This window comes from Neopsephotus bourkii, unplaced genomic scaffold, assembly GCF_033783945.1.
Source record: "Neopsephotus bourkii isolate Nb327-2 ecotype Australia unplaced genomic scaffold, CSIRO-AGI_Nbou_v1 NB_595, whole genome shotgun sequence".
In the NCBI taxonomy this organism is placed as follows: domain Eukaryota; kingdom Metazoa; phylum Chordata; class Aves; order Psittaciformes; family Psittacidae; genus Neopsephotus; species Neopsephotus bourkii.
The window spans coordinates 2,061,211-2,088,683 of NW_026901096.1; the positions used below are offsets into that span (position 1 = coordinate 2,061,211).

A 27,473-nucleotide genomic window follows, 5' to 3' on the forward strand; every position below is an offset into this window, starting at 1 on the left:
AGACTGTGACTTGTGCTCCCACCCAAGCAGGAACAACACACCTTAGCTGTGAGACATCAGAGTTGGGCTCACAGAAGTCACAGAAATCCTAGAATTATTTGGGTTGGAAGAGACCTTAAAGCTCATCCAGTTCCAACCCCTGACATGGGCAGGGCCACCTTCCACTAGAGCAGATTGCTCAAAGTTCCATCCAGCCTGGCCTTGAACACTGCCAGGGATGGGGCAGCCACAGCTTCTCTGGGCACCCTGTGCCAGTGCTTCACCACTCTCACAGTAAAGAACTTCTTCCAACTATCTAATCTAAATCAAATCCCTTTCATCTATCCCCTCAAAATTTGTGGGATTTCTGGGAACATTCCATGCTGCCCTGCACATCTTCATTCCATGTCTGCTGTGCTGGAGTTGTCTTTACAGCACAGACACTCTTGGAGTACAATCCAAAAAGCTTGAATGTAAATTAGCAGTTGTTTCACATCTCTAAAAACCCCAGTCTGAGCATCCCTGAAGGTTTATTTATTGGACACAGCTGCAAGGTAGTGGTTAAACCACTGACTAAAGAACAGCCTGAAGTGTGTGGTACGAGAATCTTATCTTTGGCTGGTGTTATCATAACACAAACAATTATCCCTGCCAGATTCAGGGAAACAACCAGGAAACCAATGGAAACCAAAAGAAGCCCATGCAAAGGAGAAACACGCACGCCAGCGAGGCATATCACGAAATATACCATGGGAAACACCACCACAGATTCATCTCAGTGAAGGCAGATACAATTCCCCTGGCTTTGGAGGAGTTTTGCTCATTTCAACTCAAAGCTGAAAACTGCATTTTTGTACTACACCTAGGTTTGGCTCCAGTGCCTCCTAACAGACCCTCTCACAAGTTGGCTGATAACTTCTGGCCACTGAGGATGCCCGTATCATGCTCTCTTCAGAGGGATGAGGAAGCTGTCTAAACATCTCCTCCACCCAATTCAATGAGTAATTAATATCTGCAGTCCTTAGCACAGTTTTACAAAAGCAAAGCTCTCTGTCTTTTTTTTAAACGCACCCCAAACTTGGGTTCCACAGAAACAACAAAAAGGAAACCACAACAGTGTAAGGAAGCTTTACAAATCCAAGGGTAAGCAAAGGCTTTTTCAAGACAGCACGAGGGATAAGACTAGAAGCCAAGCTGGGTAAGTTGATGTTACCCCAAAGTAAGGTCACATACTGCACTAAATTTCCCGAGAAGTTGCGTGAAAGAAGGGAAGGTATGGAAATTCAAACACTCTGCTGACTAAAAGAATTACATTTTCTTTAATATAATTTCAGGTGACAGAACAAGATGAACTATTTTCACCTAAAAATTTTCCCGTTATTGAATTGCAGGGTTGTTTTGGTCAGGTTTTCTTCCAAAACCACTATTTACAAATGCCACATACTGCCTGGTCTGACTTGTAAACAAGCAGTCAACCTACAGGTAAGGATACATGGCAGCTGGGGACAGAACAGTGCCACTTATTTACTCTATTTCCTTCTTTAAACTTTTTTTTCAGTACAATTAACTAAATTATGTCATTACACATTGATTGTCCAGGAAGTTTCTCTCTTTCCATTTTTAGCCTCCTTTTCAGTTGCATTTCTCTGCTTCACAGGATGCACTAAACTAAACATTACGTTCAATTTACACAATAATGATTTGGGAGGGATAGAGTGAATAAGGAAGGATATGGGAAGGGAGGTATCTGCTAAAATAAGGTCTTCTGCACAGCTACGCAGGACGTAGTGTTAACTACCTTTTACCAAAGGAGATTCTGAATCTGTACCAGCTAAGATACCAGGTGGAGGCACATAACCGAGTAGTTGAAAGAGTTCAAAAACTTTCCAAGGACTGAATGAAGCCTGAATTTATTAAAAAACAAAATTTCAGTGATATTGTTATGGCACAGACAAGGTGCCTCACATAACCTTAACCCTCTCTGCATATTGAGGCTCTTTTACGCTACCTAACAAATGCACTCCAGACACAGAATATGCAGCTGCATTTAAATCGAGTTTATCACAAACTAGTGCCCCTGGGCAGATCATTTATTCATTTAAAATTAATGACACATTCTCATCTTTATAATTACAAGGGGAAAACCACCTTGAAAGCAAAGCAAAAACCAGACACACCAGTGTCTTGTTACCCTCCACAGAGCTGGAAAAGCAACATTAAGAGCAAAACTTCCTGCACATATCCATCATGGCTTTAGAGGCTCTAAAATATCAACCTCGGGTGATAAAGATTCTTCCAGGCTGATGGGTCTTCCTCGGTCTGTCAGAACAGCCTCCCAAAGTCCACAGCTTACCTTAGCACGGGCTGTCCCACTGAAGTCCCCTCCTCTTTTTACTTGGTGGGAGCCACACAACCTGCGTAAAACCACGCACCTGGAGAAGACTGATGGGTGACCACCTTTAAGTCTATGCTTCAGGATCTGTCACCATTGCTACTGTGGTTAGGGATTTTTCCCTCTCCTACGGCTGACTGACATTAAGAAATGTGTTTAAATGGAGGCTGGTGTCTCCACGGCTTGACGTGGACAGCAGGGTGAGGTGGCGGAGGAGAGGAGACAAGTGATGGCAAGTGAGCAGCCTGCAAACCTCTCACCACACTGAACCATGGGCTCCAGCCAGAGCCGCAGAACCTGGCACAGTGATGTCACAAACACTGCCACAGACAGAGGCAGCAGTGGTGGTCAGGCTGAGGAGCTCAGCCTGCAGCACCGCTCTCCCCAGTGCCTACACATCCTCCTCACATTGGAGTCCACCCAAACACTGGGCACAGGACAGCAAGTGTGCTTGCATGGGTATCAGGAGGCACAGCACTGACCCAACCCCTCATGGTACTTAAAAGCTACATGTAGTTCGCCTTCCTGTCTAATGACTGCTACACCTGGAGGCATGCTCCTTACAAACCCCTGAGCAGTCATTAATATTCCATAGTCAGCCCAGCCTTTTGCATGCATACAGCTCAAGAATATTAAAATTTCCCAAAAAACATTCCTGCAGTGCTTGCATGAGATGGAGCAAGTGTGGCAGAGAATTCTGTTAGAGACATGCATCCCCACTAAGCATAAAATGCTATCAAGGCCGTTACTGAGGAATACAAAATCCCAGCACCTGCCACGGGTGCCAAGCATCTGAAAACAAAGCTTGGAACCAAGATGCAGCTTGCACCTAGCTCTAAATGTCCTAACACAAGGACTAGCCAAGGGCTGGCTGTGAAGCTCAGTGCCCAGAAGATAACGGCTAAGCTAAGAAGAATATCCTTGATTGTGTCTTGCAACAAGCCAGAGCTGTGGAAATGGGCAGCAAGGGCACATTCACTTACAAACTAAGTTTTCTGAATTACACTCATAAAAATAAGCACTCCATACATCGACTTGTTTCTGGTGCTGTCAGTTCGTAGCAGCTTGCCTTACTTAAGGGACAGGACTTCTGGAAAGCTGCAGCACACACCTTGCAAAAAGCCCACCAACAGTCACCATCGGGGGTGATGAAAGACACGGGCAAGCAGCAGATCTGAGAGGAGAAATCACAGTCGGTGCGGCTGAGCAGCTCAGATCTGGCAAAACCCATGTGCAATAAGCCATTCTGTCAGAACAGAGACCTCCTCCTGTGACAGGCACAGCAACTGCTTTGGTTCTCCATTCCGGCTGATCCAGAAGTACCTTGGCAGGTGTCAGCGATGGGATTTTCTCCTGGAAAGACTCCTCTCCTCCTCCTGGCTGTCAGGGAGACATTACTGGAGTCACAGATTCCTCCTATATAAGCTGCTTTGGGGGCTGCTGTGATCTGAACAGGACAAGACGCTTTTTGTTTCTTTGCAAAGGGCCACCAGCATCAGGTGGTTTCCCACTGGACAAGCCTGGCTGAGCAGGTCAGCGGGCAGGTTCAGGGCATCCTTAAGGAGATGGAAGAGGAGAGCTAGCAGATGAATTTAAAGTGAAGGGTGGTCTTCCCTCACTTTGCATATCTCCCAGGAAAAACGTAGCTCTTAGTAACAGAACTTCAGGGGCAGACTTAGGAATGAATGTCAATTTAACAAGTACAACGCAAGCAGAACAGAGTTGTGGCTGCAGTCTACAGAGCTCATTTTCATTTGCTTTCAGACTGCAGCCACAAATTACCCAGAGCTGGAGTGAAATCCAATTTCCATTAAAAAATACAGATTTTTCAATACACCTCCTAAAAACCTCAGAAGAGACCCAGAATGGCCCAGGAAGAGCTGCTGCTGCTGGGGTGAGCCCAGTGTGGAGGAGCGCAGCACCCCCAGGCTCACATGGTGCTCCCTGGGGAGACCGGCACACATGCAAGGGCCAAACTCCTGTCCTGACAACCTGAGAAGTGGGCACAGCCATCACTGAGGGTACAGCACCCAGAAAAAACCCCAGCTGATGTGTTACCAATGGCAAGGGAGCCAGCTGAAATGGTTTCCCACAACTAATTTCAGTGGGTTTGCTTCACACCAAACCTAACTGAGCCAAGGGGAATCATTTGCCATGGGATTTAGGTTAATCAGGCTGTTTAACCAGGGACAGGCTTGGCCTGCCACCCTCCATTGGATGTAGCCATCAGCAGGCTTCACTGTGCAAAGCCAGGAGAGAGGCACATGCTCATTCCCATTCAAATGATTCTGGCTTTCAGAGACTGGTCACGAAAAGGGGACTGCATTCCAACCCCCGTTTGTTTTGTGTAAGTAGCTCCTTTACTAAACTCTTGCACACACAAGCACCCATTTTCTAGGAAGCCCCCCAGAATCCCTCTGCAGCAAAGCTGACATACACGAGCTCAGGAGCAGTAGAACTCAGCGAGCAAAAATCACAGTAGTGTCTAATCACAGAGGGCCTTCTATGCTCACTCTGCTTTCTTCTCCCCTCTCCCCTGTACAGCAACTCCAGCTCTCTTGGTACAAGAGCTTTAGAAGACAGACACCAGGGTGGGGAGAGAGGCCACACAAGACACAGGGGTACTGACCATCAAAGAAGAAACTCGAATTGGAAACTGGAAGGACCAGCAGAAGCCCAGCTTGCTCCAGGATGGTGCTCTGACCACTGCAGGACTAGGAAATGCAGCTGCCCGCAATACCCACCGGCCAGGCAGCTCCTGACAGGCCTGTGCTCTCAGGCCTATGCTTCAAGCTGCTGCCTTCCCTTCAGCTCTGGTAAAGGGGATACATGGTTTTCAAGCATCTTCTAATATATGTAACAGATGTTACTTCTAGACCCTTTCCAAAGCACCACAAAGTACACTTGCTTTCTTTTGAACACACATTTCAAGACTAAAGTCAGTGCTGATGGTGATGTATCCACAGGGTCCCCCTTTGTAAATCCCACTCCCCTCTCACACACAAGCAGCTAGCATCAACCAGCCCCAAACTGTTCTCCAAAGGGAAGTCTGCTTCTCCCCAGGTAAGATCTAAGGACAATGAGCAGTCTTTGGAGAAACACCATTTACCTGCTAAAATAAAAGCTTCACTGAGAGAAAAAAGGAAAGGATGCCCTGCAAATGCTAACTGGCGTTGACAGTGGCTATCTGCAAGATGGACAAAAGCAGTGAGCTTTCTCTCCTCACACCATGAGTGAGCTGCCAAGAACAGAGCATCCTGTGCAAAGTGCCCTTTAGAAAGGAAGGAAAAAAAGAAATGGGGAAAGGAAAAATCCTGCTACCTGCAAGCAAGGCAAAGCATCCCTTCTGCACAGACACACCAGCCTTTGTGAAGCAGACCTGATCAAGAAGCAGTGAGGAAGCCTTGCAGCACGCCTATGTGCTGGCTCCCGCCTCCCTGAAGGCATCTCTTTTCCTTCTCCTCCCACTTGCCACCACCCCTGCCTATTCTAAAATGACTTTGCATGAGACGTGCCAACTTTCAAGCCTCAGCATAATGTATTTCCTTATCCCATGGCAAGCTATACCATCCATCATATGCTTGTATTTTCAAGACATTACAAGAATTTGAGGTTTGCGCACCAGAAGGTACACTTGAGTGCTCCCTTCTCCTTGGGGGAACTCAGGATGAAATGCTTCTTGCACTTCCACAGGTGGGAAGTACATTCCTGATGCTGGCATGCTGCACGGTTGGGGAATCAAAAACAAACCCCTCTGCCACTCTGACCAGTCCGGTTAATTCATTACGATAAACCCATTGTCCAAAACAAAAACATACTTTAATTGCTAAACCAGATGCCCAAGTTTAGCTGTTGCTCTTGGCAAGCGTGTCAGGATCTCAGTATGCCTCATTACAGCAAGCACCTCTGTAGGTGCAAGCCGTGCCTTGCACCCTTGAAGCCTCCAGATGCCCCTGTTACCCTAATCCAGTGTTTTCCAACCCAAGTGAATAACCATCAGCTCAGAACACCCCTTTGACTACGTCACGATTTCAGGAACTGCAACACTAGGAAGCATCCTTCTCTTCCCATCCCCAGCTGTTAAATACGCATTTACACAGCTGCACCCTTTCCCATTTAGGCAGCCTGATCTCCCTTGAAAATAGAGCGCAGAAAAAGAAAACAAGGAGAAAACATTTTTGTAAATTTCACCAAAAAAAACTGGCAGAAGGTCTCAAAGGCTGGACCATGAACCGTATGTAACTATAGCTATCTCTAAGTTTTGTTACTCTGGTTGGGCTTTTTTCCCCAGCCAGATTTCAAGTAGATTGTGTTGCTTGCTACAGGCAGTTTGATCATCAGGAAACACGTGGCATGCAAGAGAAGAGGAAAGCTGACCAGGTTGTAGCCAGCATCTTTTGCATGGAATGCTGAGGGCAAGGGTTTCCACGGTATCTCAACTAACAGATCACCAGGGAGACTTCCTTAAAGTAGTTTCTGCTTTCTTTGAGTTTAAAAGATAAAACCTAGAGGACAAGAAACACTGAAAAAATCACAGTACCACTGCAATCTCTTCCACCGTGGTATTCACACATCTACTCTGTGAATTATAAGCAGTATTTCTTAATAAAGGAGTATTTCATGCAGTGCAATCCAGAAGAACTGCAATATTTCTTAGATTATAAGGTGGATCCACTCCTGCCTTCAAATTCCAGTGCAATCAGTGGAGGAGAATGAATAATTCATCCCGCAGTCTGAGTCTCCCAGTCATTAAGCAATATAACACTGAACTTCCTGAAAGGTCACATTTCCAGGAGGCTCAGCTGAAGAATGTTCTCTCCTATCCATTGAAAGACTCTGGAGGTAAAGTAACGAGCTCCTTCATGAAGTATATGCCCTCACTGTTGAAGGTTTCACAATTACTTCGCTATGGGAGTGTGACGATAGGCAGAAGATACTTATCTGGGGAAGTCAAGAAATGCAGAAATCAACGGGTTAATTAGCAGGTTAGCAGAACATGACCAACCTGTGAAAGCTTTTATGCACGTATAGGCTGAGGAACCAAAGGTAACTGTTTGCATTTGTTATCCTCTCAGGATGGTGAAGGATTATTGGAACAACAGAAATGTCAAGCACTGATTTAAGACATTTCCTGCTCATTAAGGCTAAGCCCCAACAATTTTGCAAGAGCAAATCCTTCCACAATCCATGGGTAGTATCCCATACAACACAGTAATACAGTAAACATGAGCTAAGATAAATCACTTCTTGATGAAAGAAATTTAACTTCAGTCTGAGTTAAGCTCCATGACGATACTGAAGTTGGACACACACCATTTTCTAATACAGACAACAAAGAAACTGATCCCACATACGACATTATGGGAAGCATCCTAGGAACATGAGGAAAAACGCTTTTTTTTTTTTTTTTTTTAAAGTCTGTTTTTCTTCCACTCACTGGAAAACATATTGCATTTGTTACCGGATCTGCCCCAAAAGCCATGCTTGAAAGAAAGACCAGCAGTTCTCTGGAAAAGTGTGAGATCCTCTTCCCATACCAGTGCATTTTGCACATGCAGACAGCACAACCTCATTCCCTACAGACTCACATCATGAAAACCAAGAAAAAAACCCCAACAATATACCCAACATTTAATTCACAACTGCCCCCTTCATCCACCAGCATTCTTGTCTCACGTCAAAGTAACTGACACTCAGAAGAATACTGTCGTGCTTGGACAGAAAAATAAATCACATTGCATGAGTATTTTTAATTGCAACCATTTCTAATCACAAATCACATGCTTTCTCTTTTTTTTTTTTTTGCCTCTTTTACTTTTTTGTTCTTTTGCAGAGCCATAATCCAAGTTTAATGTTGCTTAGGCTACCAAGTAATCTCTACCATAGTCTCCCAACAACTGGGCTCATGTTATTGCCATGCCCATGCGCTCGGGTGGCAGAGGAGGCACTGCAGTGCCAGCTGCAAGCAAAGCATTGCCTGTGCCTGCACAGAGAGCCTGAGTAGAGAACGCAAGAGGCTTGTCTACCTGTACACAAGTTCCTGCTCGTGCAAGCATCCAGCTGCAAGCGCAAACCCCACTCCTGCAGCTCGCAGAACTCTTCTCACCCTTGCAATTCCCTGAATGCACTTAGCTGTGCCAACAAAACACACTTTTTTGCCAGCATAGCTGACTCCTCAGCTGAGCTGCTGCCAGCGTTGCGACAGCTACTCTATAGCAGCACACACTTTTTTTCCTTCCCAGTTTCCTACACTTTCTCCTCTACGCACAGAAATGCAAAATTCAAGGCAAGAAACAAAGACAAAAAACAGGTATCAGGAAAAGCCAATGTGTCTGGCTAGCTAGCCAGCAGCTCCTCACCTGACCAAAGGGAAGATGTGGGGAGATGATCTGCCCTGTCCCCCAAGCCCCACCACACTATCTGAAATCAAACACATGCACTTGTAAGATCTTTCACCCAAATAGAAGGGCTCCTGATCCAAGCACCTAGAAGAGTTGAGAGACCAGGAGCGAGATGGGTATTTCGCCCCAGAGAGGGCTCCTCTCCAGCTCTGCTCCCTGGCTGCCACGGGAAGCACCGGATGATGCTGGTGGGACCCCATGCAGGCCAGCACTCTCATGCCAGTGGGCTGCTGAAATAACCCTTTGGTCTTTGCTGCAGATTCACCTCAGGCAAGAAGAGCTTTTGAACCTGAAACTGTAACAGACTGCTCCTACTGGGAAAACTGGGGAGTATTCTGGGGAGGGAGTAGTTGATCCTTTCTTTCTTTTCCCCACAGAGAAAATCTGATCTCCCCTCCAGATTTTCACCTGGGAATGGGATTACAGGGTAACACTCAAGTTCCAGTGCTTGCCACTAAGTATTCCTGTGAAAAAAGCAGGATTTTGTCACAAAGGTATAAATTACCCAGCTGCAAGCAGAAGACACAGACCTACTGAACACCCAGCTGCTGTTCCCAGTCAGTCCTTTGCTCTAGATGATGCATTACGTGACCTTTTCCCAAACCGAGCAGGAACTTATTGCATGGAAACTTACTTGTAAATACACTTGCCTTGTTTTATCCCCTATTTCTTGTGATTCTCGGTACCCCAGCAGCTATTGCACACTGGAGCCCCACACTCCTGCAGGTCCCCCGGCAGCCAGATGCAAACCGTGGCTGGCAGACACAGGTTCAGGGAATTGGGGTGACCTCAGCTGCAGCCATCTGGCTTCCAGTGCACCCCAGACATCTCCCAGGGGATGACAGCCAAAAAATCCTACTCACCACAGGCAAACGCCAGCATTTTTAGAGGCTGTTTGGGAGGGTGGCAAGTAGGAAGTCCGGCTCTCAAGGAGTTGACTCAAAACACCCTGCAATATTCATGCGGCGGGAACTTCGCCGGGTAAACCATTAACCACCATAAAGCTTAGCTGCGTAACCCCCTTCATCATCAGCGAGACTCACACACACCCCAGATACACACGCGGGCTGCATGTGTATAAACACACACGTATATCTGCATACACACACAAACATAATAAAGTCGCACGGATACGCGCATACGCGTTTTTTCCGAGGGAAGGGGAAAGCGCTGGCGCTCCCACGGCTCGGGGCGCGGCGGGCGCTGTCACCGCAGCCTCAGTGCGGCGGGGCCGGAGGGTCCCGCTCCGCGTCCCCGGGCTGCTAAGGGGGCTCCCGGCGAGCCCCGGCCCGCTCCGCGCCCCGCGGGAGAGTAAGAGATGCGCGGAGCGCTCCGCACCCGCAATCCAGCCGGGATCCTTCTCACCCTCGCTCCGCAGAAATACCCCTGCAAAAGCCGGTTAAAGCCCCCTCACCGCCCTCCCCACCTCCGCTCCGCTCTTCTACAGTCCCCGCCGCAGGGAGGGCAGCGCGGTCTCCCGCCGCCCCGCCAAAGTTTCCGCGCCGCTCCGCGGGCAGCGGCGGGGCAGCCCCAGCCCCTTACCCGGCTGTCAGAGCAGGGTCCCGCGGCGGCGGCGGCGGCTGCGCGGCGGCTTCCTGGGAGCTACAACTCCGCGGCGGCGCCCGGGCGAGCCGCGCGCCTGCGGAGCGGCGGCGAGCGGGGAGGAAAAGAGGAAATGAGCGGGAGGCGCATTGGAGGGAGGGGGAGGAAGGAGCCGTCGCCGAGGGACCGCGGAGAGCGAGGGACGGAGCTCAACTTCCCCGGCGGGGCAGCGGGCGCGCCGGGGGGGGGAGGGCGGAGCGCACTGCACCGCGCCGCTGTTCCGCGGCCGCCCCGCGGCGTGCGCAGCGCCGAGCCCCGAGCAGGGGCGGCCCGCCCGCCGCCGCTCCCGCCCAGCCGGGCCACTTGGTATCGCCCTGCCCGCCTCTCCGGGCCGCCGCCGCTGCCGCCGGCGGGCAGGAAGTGCGGGGACGGCGGGGCAGCGCGGAGAGGTGGCTCCGCGGGGCTGCGCGCTTGCGGGGGGCGCGCCCTCCCCGGCGGCGCTCGCTGCCATCCCTGCCGGCGTGTGGGGCGGGTGGAAAAAGTTTGCATTTTTCTTTTCTTTATATATGCTTTTTTTTTTTCTTCTAACCCCAAAGCAAACAAGGAAACGAGGGAGCCGCAGAACTCCCGCGGCAGCGGCTCACGCCGGGCCCTGCGCGCATCCGCAGCGCGGATGAAGGTGGCGAGCGTTCGGTGAACGGGGAGGACGCGGCGGCTCCGGAGCGGCCGGTGGACGGGAGCACTGCAGCCCCGCTGAGCCCCCTGCCACCCGCGGTGCCCCCTCCCATCCCACGGGTATCCCAACCAGGGCTGTCAGCGATGCAGGTGAATTCGGTACCCTCGGCTGAGTCCGCGGTCGGTGTAGTCCCGTCCGGCTGCAGGCAGGCGGTCGCGGCTCTGTGCGAGACACGAGCGTGCCCAGCCTGCCCGCGCACCCCACCACAAAATGGAGCGGGTTTAGGGTTTGATGCTAATCTGCCTCCCGAGGGAGATAACTGGAAGCGTTGCTCAGAAATATGGCCTGCAGCACAAAGAAAGTGAATCTTGTTAGGATATCTCCCATCTCCCTCCCCAGATCCTGCCCAGCACGTTTTCAAATCAAAAACGTATGGAGAATTTAATGTAGTTGCCAGTGTTGCCTTATCGGTAGCTTTCAGTCTGCCTCCACTTACAGGAGACTAAGTGAGCACACTGAGCGCAGTCACTAGATAAGAACTATTCCGAACTGAAATCAAGGCCACACCAGGAAAAAGATACTTAAAGATCTTAGCGACAAACGTTGGGATGCAAGGAGGGATAGGAGCAAACAGAAAAAAAACACCACCGCCAAAGCAGCAGTTTTTCAAAGCTTATCTGCACAGGGGCCAACAGATTTTTATAAGGACAGGAAAAAAAAAGAAAGCATCAAACCCTTTCACATGTACTCAAAAGCTTGAATCCGTTGAAACTGAATACACAGAGGCAAATAGATTAAAATGTTACCAAGTAATACCATTTTCTCCAAGGGCTTTCAGAAATAGTTCAACCATTTTGCCAGCTTGAAAAATAAATAAATAAAAATGTCAGCCCAAGGCAAAGAACAAGTGTGGAAACTAAAGAACCTGAAGTTAAAACTACAAGCAGCTTGACCAGGAACATATAATGGAAAACTGTATGCAACCACCATTGTTGTTGCCAACTTCACATACTTGAAACTGGGTTCTCCTTGCAGATGATTACATGTGAGTAATCCCCATGACTTCCCTGTAATTCCTTCCCTGCTGTGGCTGTCACTGTGCCTCACCAGCCGCTCTGCCAGGGGGGAGGTGGCATGGGTGACACCACCACCCGCAGCCCAGGAATAGGTGGCAACTGAGCAAGTACCTACTTGAAGCCTCCGTGATTTACAACCTTTGGGGCTGACATCTGGCAAGATGAGACAGTTTATGGCACTCAATTCCACTTTCATTTTTAACATGGTTGCTCCAACAGCAGCACCTTTTCCTCGGCACAGCACAACCCTGCATTCTGCAGCAGACAGGTTGTGAGATGAGACCTGCAGCCACTGATTTCTTGCAGGGATGCCTTGGTTCGATGGGGCTTGGTGGATGCAAGCACCCTGCCTCAGTTTGGGGTGATTCTTGGGTGGGTGTCCTCACTGCACGCTGCTCAGCACAGCTCTCAAATGCTTCTGTCAGGAGCTGCCTGTGCTTGGAAACTCATGGACATTGTATGGTCAGTGAGTACTTATGAGAAGTACCCACAGCTGCCCCTCTCTTTCAGCCCTCCAGCATTTTTTATATTATCCTATGATAAATTGCATAAATACTGAAAATCATTCTCAATTCAACAGTTACTGGGGAACACACAACAAGGACCAAATGAGACACTTATACCAAACTTCTTTCTTCAAGAATTGCACCCTTCCAGTTGTAACTGGATACAGGATGGTGCAACCCCAATAGATATCCAACCAAAGAAACACCGCCAAGATTTCAGATGATTTTGAGCCCTACTGCTTCATAACATGCAATTTGTAGGTTATAGAAATCCCCTGGGAAACAAGGAAGGATGGCCTGTAGAAAGTTGTCAACTGCTCACAAACAACCTGAAATTAAAAGAAGCTGCATATTCATTCCTGCAATGAGTTTGGGGAGGCTGCTCTTCCCACTCTGCAGCATCACAGTGCTGCTCTCCTCTTCAAAGAATGTACCAGAGAATGTAGGTAGTTACTTTTTCATGTTAAGTGCTTAAATGCATACTTGAGTATACTGCTGTGAGAACTTAATGTCCTGTGAAATACTGTATTCATCCTACATGAAAGAAGAATGGAGAGGTAGGGGTCCGTCTCTTCTCCCAAGTAACAAGTGATAAGACAAGAAGAAATGGCCTCAGCTACGCCAGGGGAGATTTAGATTGGATATTAGGAAAAATGTCTTCACCAAAAGGGTTGTCGAGCATTGGAACAGGCTGCGCAGGGAAGTGATGGAGTCACCATCCCTGGGGGTATTTAAAAGATGAGTAGATGTAGCATTTAGAGATGGTTTAGTGGTGGACTTGGCAGTGCTGGGTTAAGGGTTGATCTCAATGATCTTAAGAGTATTTTCCAACCTAATTGATTCTGCGGTTTTATGAAAGCGTTTGTAAAATTGGGCCCACTGGGTGTTTCTGGCTTATTTAAAGTTCTTTTGATAGTGTATGTTGTTAAGCCTATCTGTAATACATGATGACCCAGCATGGACCTTCCCAAACTTAAATTCATAGCTGCTCTGGCATCTCACCTTTCGTTTGATTTTTCTTTCTGCTTTTCATTCTAGTTCCACAGTCAGGAGTAAGAAACAAAGATGGATTAAATTAGATTCATCTGCATCATTCCAACTATGCTGGATTTGAAGATACTACGTGAAATTCCTTCTGCTGTCTGGGGTTTAATCACCGAGGGATTAGGTGGAAGCTAAAGTGTTTGAGTTGTGTGGCATGCTGCTGTTCTTTAATATCTGCCATAATAATGTGAGCTTTATGAGGCTATTGCTAATCTTGAATTATTACCTGCCTTCCTGTGGTTTGGCATGATTAACTCAAGAAGAGATTAAAGCGATATTACCTTTTTTGAGCAGTTCATCAGCTTGACGTGGGCAGCCCAGCACCAAAAAGAAGAAAGAAAGAAACTGCTGGCAAGGATTAAGGCTTCATCCCGCTCTTTCCCTGTTGGTCTCCTGATCCCTGTCATGGTTGTTGGGATGGAAAGAGCTGGCAGTATCCTTGAAGGCAGACAATTGCTCTGTCCGCTTTCAGGGCATCTGTCTTGGTGCAAAGTTTGTGTGGGTCTGAGAGGCCTTGATCTGCCTCTGTCGTAAGAGCCAGGATGTGCTTCCACTGCAGGCAGTGACAGTAAAAGCATGTCTTCTGGCTGTGGGCTGTGGACACGATCACCCTGGTTGTATCCACACTGTCCTGGAGGCAGATGGCACTTCTCTGGGGGGAACCACTGACCAGAGTTTTGCCTGGGAGGGAGCTCTTGACTGGATGGGGCATTTGCAGGACAGCCTCACACAAGTAGTTGGAAGAGCACCCCCAGGAGCACCCCTCCCCCCCATCACTGAGCTGCCTCACAACCTACATTTGATGCAAGAAGGCAACCTTTCAAAAGACACTGTAATTATTTTCTTCATCCTGTTAGAATCTTGCTTTTGGAAATCCCTCACTGAAGAATCACTTCAGAGAAACACAAATGAAAATAGTAAAGGAGTGGTGCAGGCAGTTGTTATTTCATTGTGATAAAGCCAAGATGGATGACAGGTGCTTGGGGAAATAATAGAGACAAAACTGTTCATCAGAACTATTTTCTTTGATAAGTTTTGTCTTCCAGTAACAAACTCCTGGGTGTTCATCTATAAAGCCTCCCATTTTTTTGCTACCAGGTGACGGGCTTTACCAGTTTAACCCTTCTTTGCTCTCCTTTGCATTTCCAAGTGGGACTTAACAGGCAAGAAAACATAACCTGGGAAATGCCAGCTGCACACATTGCTCTCACCCGCAGTATGGACAGGCGGCATCGCCTGAGCAGGCAGACCCAGTATTTACACACTACCAAAACAAATATGCCAAGGGGTTTTGTCAGTCGTCTGGATCACAGAAACTGGAGGTGGAAATGAGCAGGTAGATTTTTACAGTGCATTTTCCTGCCAAAGCAGGATTGTTCCCTGCAGTATCTTCTAGCGCACTTTCCTGGCCTGTTTAAAATGACCTTGGAGGATGGGGAGAGGCAGGAGGGGCGAATCTGGCAGTACCCTCTAGAGTCTCTTTGTCTAGTTTGAATGATATAATGTGGAGCAAGGGCAAATGGGCGTTCAGCAGATTTAGCTACAACACGATGTTTAATGTAATTTTTGCATGCTTTTTCATCTCCAACCTACTTGCTATGCCTGCCACTGTGCCAGTAACGTCAGATAGATTAAAAAATAAGTAGCAGAAATAGTGGCAGTACTCCATCTTTGCATGATTGCTCTGCTTTCTCTTAGCAGGAGATTGTCTTGGGTGCTTTCTTCCCCTACAAGGAGAAATGAACTGTTAAGAGCGGTGATGATTGGCAGTAAGCCTGAGAACAGCAGATGTGTGCCTGCACAGCTGGACAAAGACAAAAACTCACTCTGCTACCTACATTTGTATTAAGGTTGCCCCAGGGATATCCTAGCGACTACAGGGGACTTAACTCATGAACAGCCAAAGCCATCAGGCACATTTACATGTATAAGAACACTTGGTGTCCTTTTCAAAGTCAGAGAGAGTAATGATGAAAAGAAATTTGGCTTCCTGGTTTTTCCCTCTGATAATAGAATGACTGGGGGTGGCAATATTAAAAAACATCAGCCCTGACAGAGATGAAGAATTTATGAATTAAACGGCACATTTTCATTTTATTTGCTGTTGTTTAGTAGCTTATTACATGGAAATCTAAAAAGGACCTGATTGTGCCTCCCAGGCTGCAGTTGCTATGCAAGACACTAAGGTGGTTTAGGTAAGATTTTAATATTAAAGCTTCTTAAACAAAAAGGGAAAAGCCTTGCTAAATAGGGAAAAATAGAAAGCCTCATTTCTCCCTGCGGTGCAGTTTTGCACTGAGGGATTTGCCACAATGTTTGCTAGGATTTACCATCAAACAAAGTGTGGGGCCAGGGGAATTTCCTGTGTTCCATAGCCTGCACATGCTTATTTCAAGTTGCATCTACCAACAACCCAGTTATCCTGCGGGCTCTACACACGAGGATACCTGCTATCAGGGCAGAGCAGCAGGGCCTTGGGTGTCTGCCCATGATCCTGCAGCATTCCCACCTGGACTTGGCATCCCCACACGGGCTATTTCCTCACACTGGCAGCAGCAGCAATTTCAAAACACAAAATGACATGTCTAATTTGTCCAAGCAGAAAGTTAAGTGCGCCTTCGAAATGGATGATTTTCCACAGAGCAGAGTAGCCCTCAAAGACTGTTGTGTCTGTGAGATGTAAGAGAATGAACTCTGGTTTTGTGATCCAATGTGGCAGATTTATGCTGAGAGAGGTGGAATAGAGTAAGAAGATTCAAGTGTTTCTATGCATCAATGCTGTTACATTTTCCATGTTGAACCACAACAGGAAAATGCAAGAGTCAGAAATTAAGCATGAGAAATACCAGTGTGTCTAAATGAAAATCAGTGGTTTGGCCTGGCATTACAAAAGCTTTAAAAGGCAAAACAAAACAAAGTATTTTTGTTCAATCAGGGCAATACTGAATGATACAGTAAACCTGGTATTTCCCCACAGGGACTTTCAGTTTTGCTCAGACCGCTTTTTTTCATATGGCTGAACAAAAGAGGGAAAGAAAGAAACCCGACGGTGCTTTCTGGGATGTTGAAGCCAACAAGATGCTGATTTAGTGCTCTGCCAGCCTGCATGCTCTGGGATGCCTTCCAGAGCCCTGTGAGAGCCGGGGAACCCCACACACCAGCATCAGGAAGCTGCTGCCCCCCCACTCTGGAGTTAAGGGGCTTTTGCATCACATTTGCACCCCTCATCCAGGTTCCTGCCGGGTCATCCATGTCCTCACACCATTCCCATCTGCATAAATCCACCCTGAAATGCTTAATACTGAAATTCCTTTTCATACTTGAAGGGGGCTTATAGAAGAGATGCAGACAAACTCTTTCGTAGGGCCTATTGGGATAGGACAAGAGTAATGGCTTTAAGCTGAAAGAGGGTTGATTCAAAGTAGACATAAGGAAGAAATTTTTTATGGTGAGGGTGGTGAAACACTGGAACAGTTTCCCCATCCCTGGAAACATTCAAGGTCAGGCTGGATGGGGCTCTGAGCAACCAGATCTAGCTAAAGATGTACCTGCTCATTGCAGGCGGGATGGACTAGAGAACTTTTGAAGGTTCCTTCCAACCCAAGCCATTTTGTGATTCTGTGAAAACAGAGGGCCTCGTAAAGCAGCATTTTCCATGGGATCAAGATTTCCTACTTAGTACCTGAAGGCAAAGCCATGTGGATCATTCAGTGCAATTTGGAGGAAGTTCGATTAATTTTGGTACAGGCAATGGAGCACTCCTGTATTGCTCCTGTTGGTAATTAAGAGAAAGCAAATCACAGGGGAGGACAATAAAGGTATTAATTAACAACACTTTCAACAAGAAAAAAGTTAGTAACTTTGAAAAGGTTGGTTTATGCCTGGAGAAAATACTTAAATAGGGTAATCACATTGTTGGGCATTTGACAGATGTGTACTAATAATTAAATGGTGGTATTGATTCCTCATTTAGATAATCACCAGATCCTCCATGCTGTTGCAGGAACGTCCCAGGTCTGCTGCCACAAGCTTTGATTTCAAATGAAAACTGTACTTAATTTCAAGCATAAGACAACCATGTTTCACTGACCGGCCTTCACCTGCAAAGTCCACATGCATTTCCCATCAGCTGGAGAACCCAACACATGATCCTGCAAAGCTACAGCAGCCTATGGGCTGAGCAGCAGCCTCCTGGCTTTGCAGGGCCTCCAACTCATTGGGTGCTGGGATTAGCTGGGACGGGTTTAGCTGGGACAGGCAGTGATGCATAGTTGGTGCCCGACCTGGTGGGTGCAGGAGGAGGGGGAAGCAAAAAGACCCATTGACATGGTGGGCCTCGGGCAGGTACAAAGGGGAGCAGTATCCCCCCTGTTGGTGCTTCTCACCCAATGGGGATATCACACCAAAATATAGAGGACTCCTGCTGAAATGGGAGGACTTTTCCCAAGGGCAGGCTATTTTCTAGCCCTGCCAAGCATCCTGCCCTACCTTTACCACGGCACCACCAAAACGTGCATTTTTCTGTAAGATCAACAGAGAGGAGCAGCAACTTTGCAACTAAAATCAGTTTCAGCCTTCAGGGATATATAATCACTTTGTATCACAACACAAACCATGAGGCAATTTGCTTCAAGCGAAGGATATTTTCTTCCCCGTCCAAACAAACAGATAATAATCCTATAAGAGAGCCTGCTAGCAGGATCCTGGACAATGCATGACACCATGTTTTCATCAGCATCCCACAGTGATCTGGCAAGGTACCTGGTGCTCAAGTCACCCGCTGGTGCGGCCGCTCTCAGCTGATCCGCCCAGCAGCGTTCAAAGGCAAACAGTGGCACAGCTTATTAAAGCCACAGCAGCTCCTCTGTGCTCACATTGCCATGCAGATACCACCAGATTTTTCATATTATGATACAGGTGTCCTGTTTTATATAAAATGATACCCAAGCAAGGAAGAGCGATTCAGTTACTTACTCCATGCTGGGGGTATCTGAACGACAGTAATTCCCTCTGACAGAGATTTTGGAGATATCTGTTCATGCTGACAGAGATTAAGAAGTAATCAAGTTCCTAAACCAGATGAATTCCTAAAAAATGCTGGAATGGGTCACCTTTCACATAAGAGTCTCAGCACTGATTAATTAATGTACAGTTTGGCTTCAGCCATGCAAAGAGCACATTTCTGCCCTTGCACACATGAACTCCAAGAGCAACGCAACTGCGGCTTTGCTTTAGGCTCTTTTTGGGAATAGCCAACATTTAATGGCATATAAAATTTCATGTTTGGTAACAAAAAGGTAGGTAAACAAGTTACACTAGCAGGGGCAGAAAGCAAGAAGTAGGGACTCTGGAGCCTTTGGGGTCTTCAAGTGTCTTTTCTTTCACATTGGCAATGCTTTTTTCCATTGGAAAAAAGGTTTTTTCTCCTGAGTCATCTCTGCAGGAAATCTCCCGTTCTAGTAGGGTCCCCTCCTCCAGGCAGAGGCCAGCACTAGTGGCCACTCCCCTCCCCAAGGTAGGTCCGGTCTCTCAGTGGTGGTGTTCAAATGAAAATACAGACATCCTATTAATAACTGAGCTCTAGACAATTCCAGATGTGGAATCTGGATTCTGAAATTACAGACCCAACCAAGCCAGGCCTGAACCAGTAAAATTCGTCTGTGCTTCCTCTGACTCATAACTGGTTTTTCAGAGAGGTTTTCAGCAAAATTCCTCAGCAATTCCTGTGTTGTTGCCTGACTCATACCGAAACACCGAAGTCATTATTAAAGTGAAATTGTAACAAAGGGGGTGTGAATACTTTGCATTTACCAGTTTAAAATGCATTAGAAACCATATTTCGCTGTGGAACATGCTTTGTTCAATAATGAAATACCAAGTTATTTACAAAAACAAACAAAAATCTGTCATATAGGGCACAGAGGAAATCAGGCACTTAAGAAACAACGATTTTGAAACGTAAGGTTAATTTATCCTTCAATAAACCTTCATTTATCCTTCTGACACGTGTAACATTTGTGTTCAGTATCCCATCCACTTTCAGTCGGAAGCCTCAACCCATGCCAGCAGGGAACAGAATGCTCAGCATAACAGTTGGAGGTGTTCAGATGTCCTGAGGATGGGCAGAGCTACAAAGCACATGGCTGTGCGTGGCACTTCCTGACTGTGGGAGCAGAGGTGCACCCACAGTCCCCCCAGCAGTGCAAAGTGATGGGAGAGAGGAGTCAGGCTGGTTAGCAGATCACTGAAGCTTCCATCCCTGAGGAAAGACCCAAACCTTTTGTGCTTTGCTCCTGATAAAGTGTGATACGCTGCAGGAGGGTTGGTGGTGTAATGCAGGCATCAATCCATCACCCTGCCCGTGGGTTTGCAGCATGGGAGCAGCAGCCTTTTGCCTAAGGCAAAGCTGTATCTGGGAGGGATCTGGCCTCCTCCCCTGCAGTGGGAACCCAGCTATCCCTCCCTGGCTTTTGCCATGCCATAAAGCCCCAGGGCCTGTGAAGGTGGACCACAAAGGTGATGGATTTAGGGAAAAAAAAATATGGTGCAACAATGATTTCTTTGCTTTTTAAATTAAAACTCAAATTGTTGTTGCAGAAGAAGGGACTGAAAAAAATCCCCCAAGTCTGGGAGCTCATATTTACCTTCTCACCAGCTCTGCAGATATTTAATTTGAGTGTTGCTTCATCTCCTGTCTCCCTCATGTATCACTGCTAATTAAAGTACACACACTGCACTTACCCAGACGAGGATGTGGGAGGCAGAAGAGGCTCCATCTCATTTTCCACTGCTGTATTGCCTCTGCAGAGCCAACCGCAGGGGAGCCAGGGTCCTGCTCAGAGCCTGGCAGCTGCAGCATGGACCCTTCCCTTCACCAGCGCTCTGTGCGATGGAAACCCCCCTATGTGTGAGTGGCAGGTTCCAAGGGAAAGGGCTCAGTGGCGGTGACTCCCTGGGCAGACAGGATGAGCCTGGCGAGGGAGGGAAGGACACTGCATCACAGGCACTGCTCCACACACCTGCACTGGAGACCACTCTGTCCCCAGCTGAGTAAGCCAGAGGAGCTGTGCTGGCAGCAGCCTCATAGCTCTGTGCTTTGGTGCCTCCATGTCCTCCAAACACACCTCCTAACTTCCAGCTCAAGTGGGATTCAAACAAAGCCTGTAAGGCTGTAAGGACACATCTTCGCAGCCTACAGCCCTCAGAGACACCCTTTGGATGTGTCCCCCAGAGCCTGGCCACCTGACTGCATGTCCACTCACTCCCAGCCAGCAAAATGAGTTTGCTGACTTCTCCCCAGCTTCTGGCTCCAGGCTAGAAGTCTGTCCCCTTCAGCCACCCACTGCACCCCAGCTCAACTTCATTTCAGCCAGAATGTGGGGGGCCTTTGGAACTGCCCCATTCTGCAGGCATACTGGTCCCCACCCTCACTGCAGTCCCTCCTGACCCACAATGGTACAGGTGACATCCACCTATAACAGGTAAAGAGAGACTCTAAAGCCTGTGAACACCAGTGAGGGAAGGCAGTGATGCCTCAAAAGATTAAAGAACCATGGAATGGTTTGGGTTGGAAGGGACCTTCAAAACTCATCTAGTCCAACCCCCCCGCCTTAAGCAAGGGCATCTTCAAGTAGATCAGGTTGCCCAGAACCACATCCAACCTGATCTTGAATGTCTCCAGGGATGGGGCATCCACCACCTCTCTGGGCAACCTGTGCCAGAGTTTCACCACCCTCACTATAAAGATTTTTTCCCTCAGATCCAGGCTGAATCTCCTCTGTTTTAGTTTAAAACCATTACCCCTCTTCAGGCCACAACAGGCCCTGCTGAAAAGTCTGTCCCCATCTTTCCTATAGGCCCCTTTTAAGTACTGAAAGGCCACAATAAGGTCTCCCTGAAGTCTTCTCCAGGCTGAACAACCCCACCTCTCTTGGCCCTTCCTCACAGGAGATGTGCTCCATCCCTCTGATCATTTTTGTGGCCCTTCTCTGGACCCTCTCCAACAGGTCATGTGAAAGGTGGGGAGAGGACAGGAGCAGCTCCTTTAGTCCACCAGAATCCCAGGAATTTAACCTCCTGTGCTGGTCCTTGGCACTTTGATTCTGGAACTTCCAATCACAATTCAATTAGTGCGTCCCTCCACAAGGTCCATGTCTTTCCTGCGCTGAGGACTCCAGATGTGGATGCAGTACTGCAGGTGGGGTCTCACCAGAGCAGAGAGCAGAAGGTGGTGTCAGAGGAGAAGACATGAACACGGTGTGTTTAACATTTGGCCAAAGGTCATTCCCTTGTCTCCATCTGAAGCACCACTGTGAGCTCCACTCTACACGAGCTAGATGCATTCGTGTCCATAGAAGCTGAGGAAAAGCACTGCTGAGAACGTCCACAGCTCTGAATAATTAATCCCCAGAACTATAAAAAGCTGCGAGAGAATGAAATTTAGAAAAATCTAGTTTTAGGATAATTATAGTACAAATCAGGAGAGCACTTGGACCCAAGACAGATGCATTAGTAGGACAACTGAGCACAGTGGGTCAAATCCACACTTGGCAGAGCTGCACAGTCTTCTGCAGGGCTCCTCCCGGGATTGATTCAGCCCAGGGAGAGAAGAGAGACTCTGCAGTGTGACGAAGGGAGTAGAAATCTGAAATAGCACCTCCTAATATAGAAAGCATAAAAGAAAGGAGTGAAATGGTTTCAGGTTAGCATTCACATCCCGGCGGCAAATCGGGAGTGATGTTTTCTGAAATATTTTGGTTTAATGCTAGTTTAGCCTGCTTCCCCCCACCCTGCCTCCACTTGCATGTCTACTGTGTTACAGCTGGTTCTCTAACATCCCAGGTTGTTTGCAGACCTTATCACATTTGGGCTTGTTTCAAAGCTCCAGATGCTGAAATTCACGTGTTGCTTGCAAACACAGATCTTCAGGTTTCTGAGCAGTTGTATTTCTAGTCTGTATTTTTCATGGCAAGTTTGAAAACATTAACCCTGGGCCCTGAGTCACAAGCAACCAAGCAAAGACGATTTCTCCCATTTTCCCAATTTTTAAGCCAGTCATTAGAGTGTCTGGTTTAAGATGTTGAATCCTTGGGACTGCTTGTTTCACTCACCAGTTTCAGGTATGGGGATGTGGGATTTTTTCATCTACATACTAACACATGGAGACAAGCTGCATACTGGGCACGTTTTAATTGAATACTTGAGGAGCCAGCATTGGGTGACTGGATTATGGCTGGCACCACACAACCCCAGTGCCTTCAGCATCTCAGTGGGTTTCCCAAGGCTCTGCACAGGGCTCCCAGGACAGACTCTGGCCTTCAGGTGTTGCTCCTAGGTAAAATAGCACACCCACAGAGAGGAAGAAGTTTATTGCCTTTTTTTTAGCAATAGCAACGTATCACCTGAGAATTCGGTTTTATGAAGCCAGAATTGGCAGGCTGCTCACAGGCTAACAAACAGGGAGATTACGCACCCTCAGCAAGTTTGCTGATGACACCAAGCTGTGTGGTTCGGTTGATACGCTGGAGGGAAGGAATGCCATCCAGAGGGACCTTGACACGCTTGTGAGGTGGGCTGATGCCAACCTCATGAAGTTTAACCATGACAAGTGCAAGGTCCTACCCCTGGGTTGGAGCAATCCCAGGCACAGCTACAGGCTGGGCAGAGAAGAGATTCAGAGCAGCCCTGCGGAGAAGGACTTGAGAAAATTGGGGCTGTTCAGCCTAGAGAAGAGAAGGCTGCATGGAGACCTCATAGCAGCCTTCCAGTATCTGAAGGGGGGCTATAGGGATGCTGGGGAGAGACTCTTCATTAGGGACTGTAGTGATAGGACAAGGGGTAATGGGTTAAAACTTAAACAGGGGAAGTTTAGATTGGATATAAGGAGGAAGTTCTTTCCTGTTAGGGTGGTGAGGCACTGGAATGGGTTGCCCAGGGAGGTTGTGAATGCTCCATCCCTGGCAGTGTTCAAGGCCAGGTTGGACGAGGACTTGGGTGATATGGTTTAGAGTGAGGTGTCCCTGCCCATGGCAGGGGGGTTGGAACTAGAAGATCTTAAGGTCCTTTCCAACCCTAACTATTCTATGATTCTATTCTATGATCCTATTACCAGTACTTCAGAAGAGCTGTTTAATGTCCAGTACCCTGTTTCAGTGTGACTTTGGTGCCATAGGACCAGGCACTTTCAGTTGTATCTCCTGGCCAAAGAGAAGGACAGAATGGCAAAGGGGTCTGTCCTGTGTCAGCTTGTGCTTGAGCTCTCTGTTATGGCATTATTCATTCCCAGAACAAAGTTATTTGGTACAGTCATAGCATGCTATCAAACAAGTACTCTTTTCATAGTGGTGGGCTATGATTTTTTTATAGACTTAAGAGCATTGGCATCCTTCAAAGTGAAAGGCTCCCCTCTAAGCCACTGCCATTCCTTGAACTTTAAATGTGCATAAGAGGAGTCATATACTATAAGCAGATATTCTCTCCTTCCTTTTGAAGTGTAGGAGCTGTTTGACACAAGACAAAGCAACTGGAGAGAGCAAACAAGCATTACTGTATCAGTAAAAAATGCATCCAACCCTGCTGTGTGGTTCTTGATGAAAGGGGAACAAAAGGCCAACTCCATGAGACACAGCTCTTTAGAGCTCTTAAGCGGGTGGCAGGTAAAGCATCACATATTTCCCTTGTGTCTAAAAGCATTAGGGTCAGTTGAAGAGAAGAGTAGCTGGTAAGGGTAGAGATAATGAAGAAATGGAGAGTATCCTTATGAGCTTATAGACAAGTTAAAGCAAGTGGGAGCTGCAGGCACAAAGAAAGGCAGGATGACAATTCAAAGCAACGCTGACAAGTTGGGGAAAAGGCCTGGAAGAAAGGATGCATTTCAGTAGAGACGCGTGTGAGGTAGGCGGGAACAATCAGCTGTGCAAACACAGCCTGGGTCAGCAGCTCTGCCAGGAAAAGGTCTGAGAGGGTGGTTGTGGGTTGCAGAGTGAACACGAGTCAACAGCATCGTGTTGTTATGAAGAAGACAGATGTTCTAGGGTGGCTAAAGGAAGAGCAGAGCCCATACAATGGGAAATGTTAAGCCTTCTTCCACACCAGCTAGAGTGATGCACAGTGGCTTGAGGAGTGGCATTTGCACAGAGCCCAGTTGCCAAGCAGGGAGATGGAAAACACCCCAAAAGCAGAGGCTGACTGAATTGGACTTTAGCCTAAATATGTGAAGCCTGAAGGAAAACGTAATCCTCTGTCTACGTAAAATGTTGTCTTAAACGGAGGAGGATGTCTGCAGTGAACAGGAGCAATGAGATTAAATTAAAACAAGAGTCAGAGCATGAATAGGAATAAGAATTTCTGCAGGTAAGGGCAGCAAAGAACTGGAGTGGATGGCTGGGGGCAATTGAATTTTCCATCACATCACAAAGAGGTCAGACAAGTGGTGGTTAGAGATGATAAAAGTGGTACAACCTGCCTTGAAGCTGGAGGAAAGATTAAATGAGCCCTTGCGAATCTTTCTGGCCCTGTTTTTCTGTGATTTATCAGAGGATTCACAGATGTAGTTTTCCACGTTTTCATGGTTTAAAAATGCAGTTTTACTGGCCAACACCACAGTGGAGATGTTGGGAGAAAGAGAAAGCCCTCTTGTCTAAGCCCAGTGACACCCACCACTTTTGGAGCAAAACCCCCATGAAGTCACCAGCAAGCTGTGCTGTGGTCTCCTCAGGATCTGAGAAGGCAACACTCAAAGCTTTTCTCTCCAGTTTTTGTGGCACTAAAATATCAACACCAAATTACAGATGAGGCAAAATAAGAGCAGTATTTCAGTTCAGCTTCCAGGTTGTTTAACCCTGTTCTCTCCCATCATCCCTTAACAACCGTTTGGTCTCTTCAAAGTCAAGGTGAAATAAAAAGAAAACTCAGGTTCCTGTCCTGGAAGTGCCAATGCCAAGCTGTTGAGTTTTCTGAATTCCTTCTGCTTTTGTAGCAGAAATGATTCACAAATTGAGATTCACATGGCCTTTCAGTCCCCCAGAAGCTATTATGGATATATTGGCTCTATTCTAGTTCCTTCATTTGCTATTTCTGGGGGAGCAGTAATGCCTCCCGCTACCTAATAGCATGGTGTGTGACAGAGAAGGACAAAGACAGACTCTTTGTAGATACGCACCACAAGAGGACAAGGGACAGCTGTCACAGATGCAGCAAGGGAAACTGGTTAGAAGTGAGGAAGAAGTTTTCATCATGAGAGTGAGTGGTGAAGCACAGGAAGAAGTTGCCCAGGGAAGCAGTGGTACCTCCATCCTGGAGTTTCAAACTGAATGGGACAAGCCCTTGGACAGTCTCACCTGATTCTGAAGTTGGCCGTACCATGGTCAGAGGTGGGACTAAGACCCCAGGGGACTCCTCTATGATGCCAGCATAAATTTCCCAATTCACAGCAGAATTTCCCACACTTCTTCATGCCTCGAACATGCTTTTCTCCTGGATTTAAGTTGCAACAATAAGCATGTCCTCCGAGGCTGCCCCAGTCCTACCCAGTGCCACCAAGCAGGTGACCAAGGACTTGCTGCTGGGTCTGTTTCACACTTTATCCCACCCCTCAGTTCTCCTTGGCTCACTTCTGTTGCTGGGCTCTGGAGGCCGGTTGATAAGGACAAACATCTCATTTACCTGCTTTGTTTTATTATAACAGATTGCAAACGAGGTATGTATACCAATGTGGTCTCAAAAAAAAGTGAAAAATTAATGAAAACCTGTTCTTTCAGTGCTGTGCTACTGCAGCATGGGAGACAATATATGCCCACTCATTTCCTTTTCTCATAGTGTTTGTTGGTTTTTAGGGCTGTAGTAAATCCACCAAATGTCAGCCAGAGAAGACACATCATGACAGTAATGGCTGTAATCTCAAAATGCACTTTACAAACACTGAAAAGCAGAAAAAAGGTGAAAAAACATCAAGATTTTATTGTTAAGGTGCCTGATCCTCCCCAGTCTCACACGTTTTCACATGGCTTTGCTCACAACTCCACCAAACAATATTTGCCTTCTCTTTACGTGCTGGGTATTTTGCCGTGATTGCAGGTCACCAGAAAGGGTAGAAGCCATTTTGACTTTCAGAGCCAGGCTGATCTGCCAGCACAGAGCCATTAGGAGATGACTGTCTTGTAACCAATCCAGTTTAGCACAGCTCTACAAGCCCTATGCTGATACAACCATGATAGTACGTGTAAGTAAACTATCCTGTCTTCTTGCAACACTCTTCTGCCTATTGCCTAGACAATATCTTTTAAGGAGTATCCTATTTCTTTGCATAGGGATCAGATATTTAAAGCCAAGACAATGTTTAAAAACAGCACAGAAACTTCTTGGTTAAAACATTAAAAATCTGAACCTACCTTTGCATCCACCATTATAGAGAGATGCGCAAGACTGACAGGGCTTTCATTGCCTCCATGGTGTGGCTCTCCTGATAAGCGGGGTACATAGTCATAGGAGGTGCTAAAAGAGCTTTTCCGGGTGCTTGCATAGGCATAGGATGGACGAGGCAATCGATCTGCTTGAATTTAAAAAGACAGATTTATGAAGAATAATTGCCTTCTAACTTGGCAGGGAATGTGTACTGCCTGTAAGGGATTCACAGCTGTGTCCTGTTCTCATGGAGTTAAATGAGCTTAGAAAAAAGCATTTGATCTATTCTTCTTCCTTAATTCAACATAGCTGAGAATCTCCCAGGATATTTCTATTCGAATTGCAGCAGGCTTTCCATTTCAATGTGTTGGCAGTGATTATCTGTCACACTGGTGGCATTCTCTACATGGAAAGTATCAACACTTACAGTACACAGCAGCAAATACATCACCCAAA

The 27,473-nt window shown here is 47.2% G+C and overlaps 1 protein-coding gene across 3 annotated transcripts in view; it reads right to left on the reverse strand.

Annotated features, from left to right (window-relative positions):
* Positions 1–27,091, reverse strand: part of HPCAL1 (hippocalcin like 1) — a 78,728-nt gene extending 51,637 nt beyond the window's left edge. The window contains exon 1 of one of the 3 annotated variants that reach the window (XM_061351740.1): positions 27,005–27,091. The gene's annotated coding sequence lies outside the window, so the exon portion shown is untranslated. Of the gene's footprint in view, positions 1–2,332; positions 2,518–10,314; positions 10,603–27,004 lie in introns of those variants that run through there. The other 2 variants (XM_061351739.1, XM_061351741.1) reach the window with 2 other exon arrangements.
* Positions 27,092–27,473: the final 382 nt, after the last annotated feature.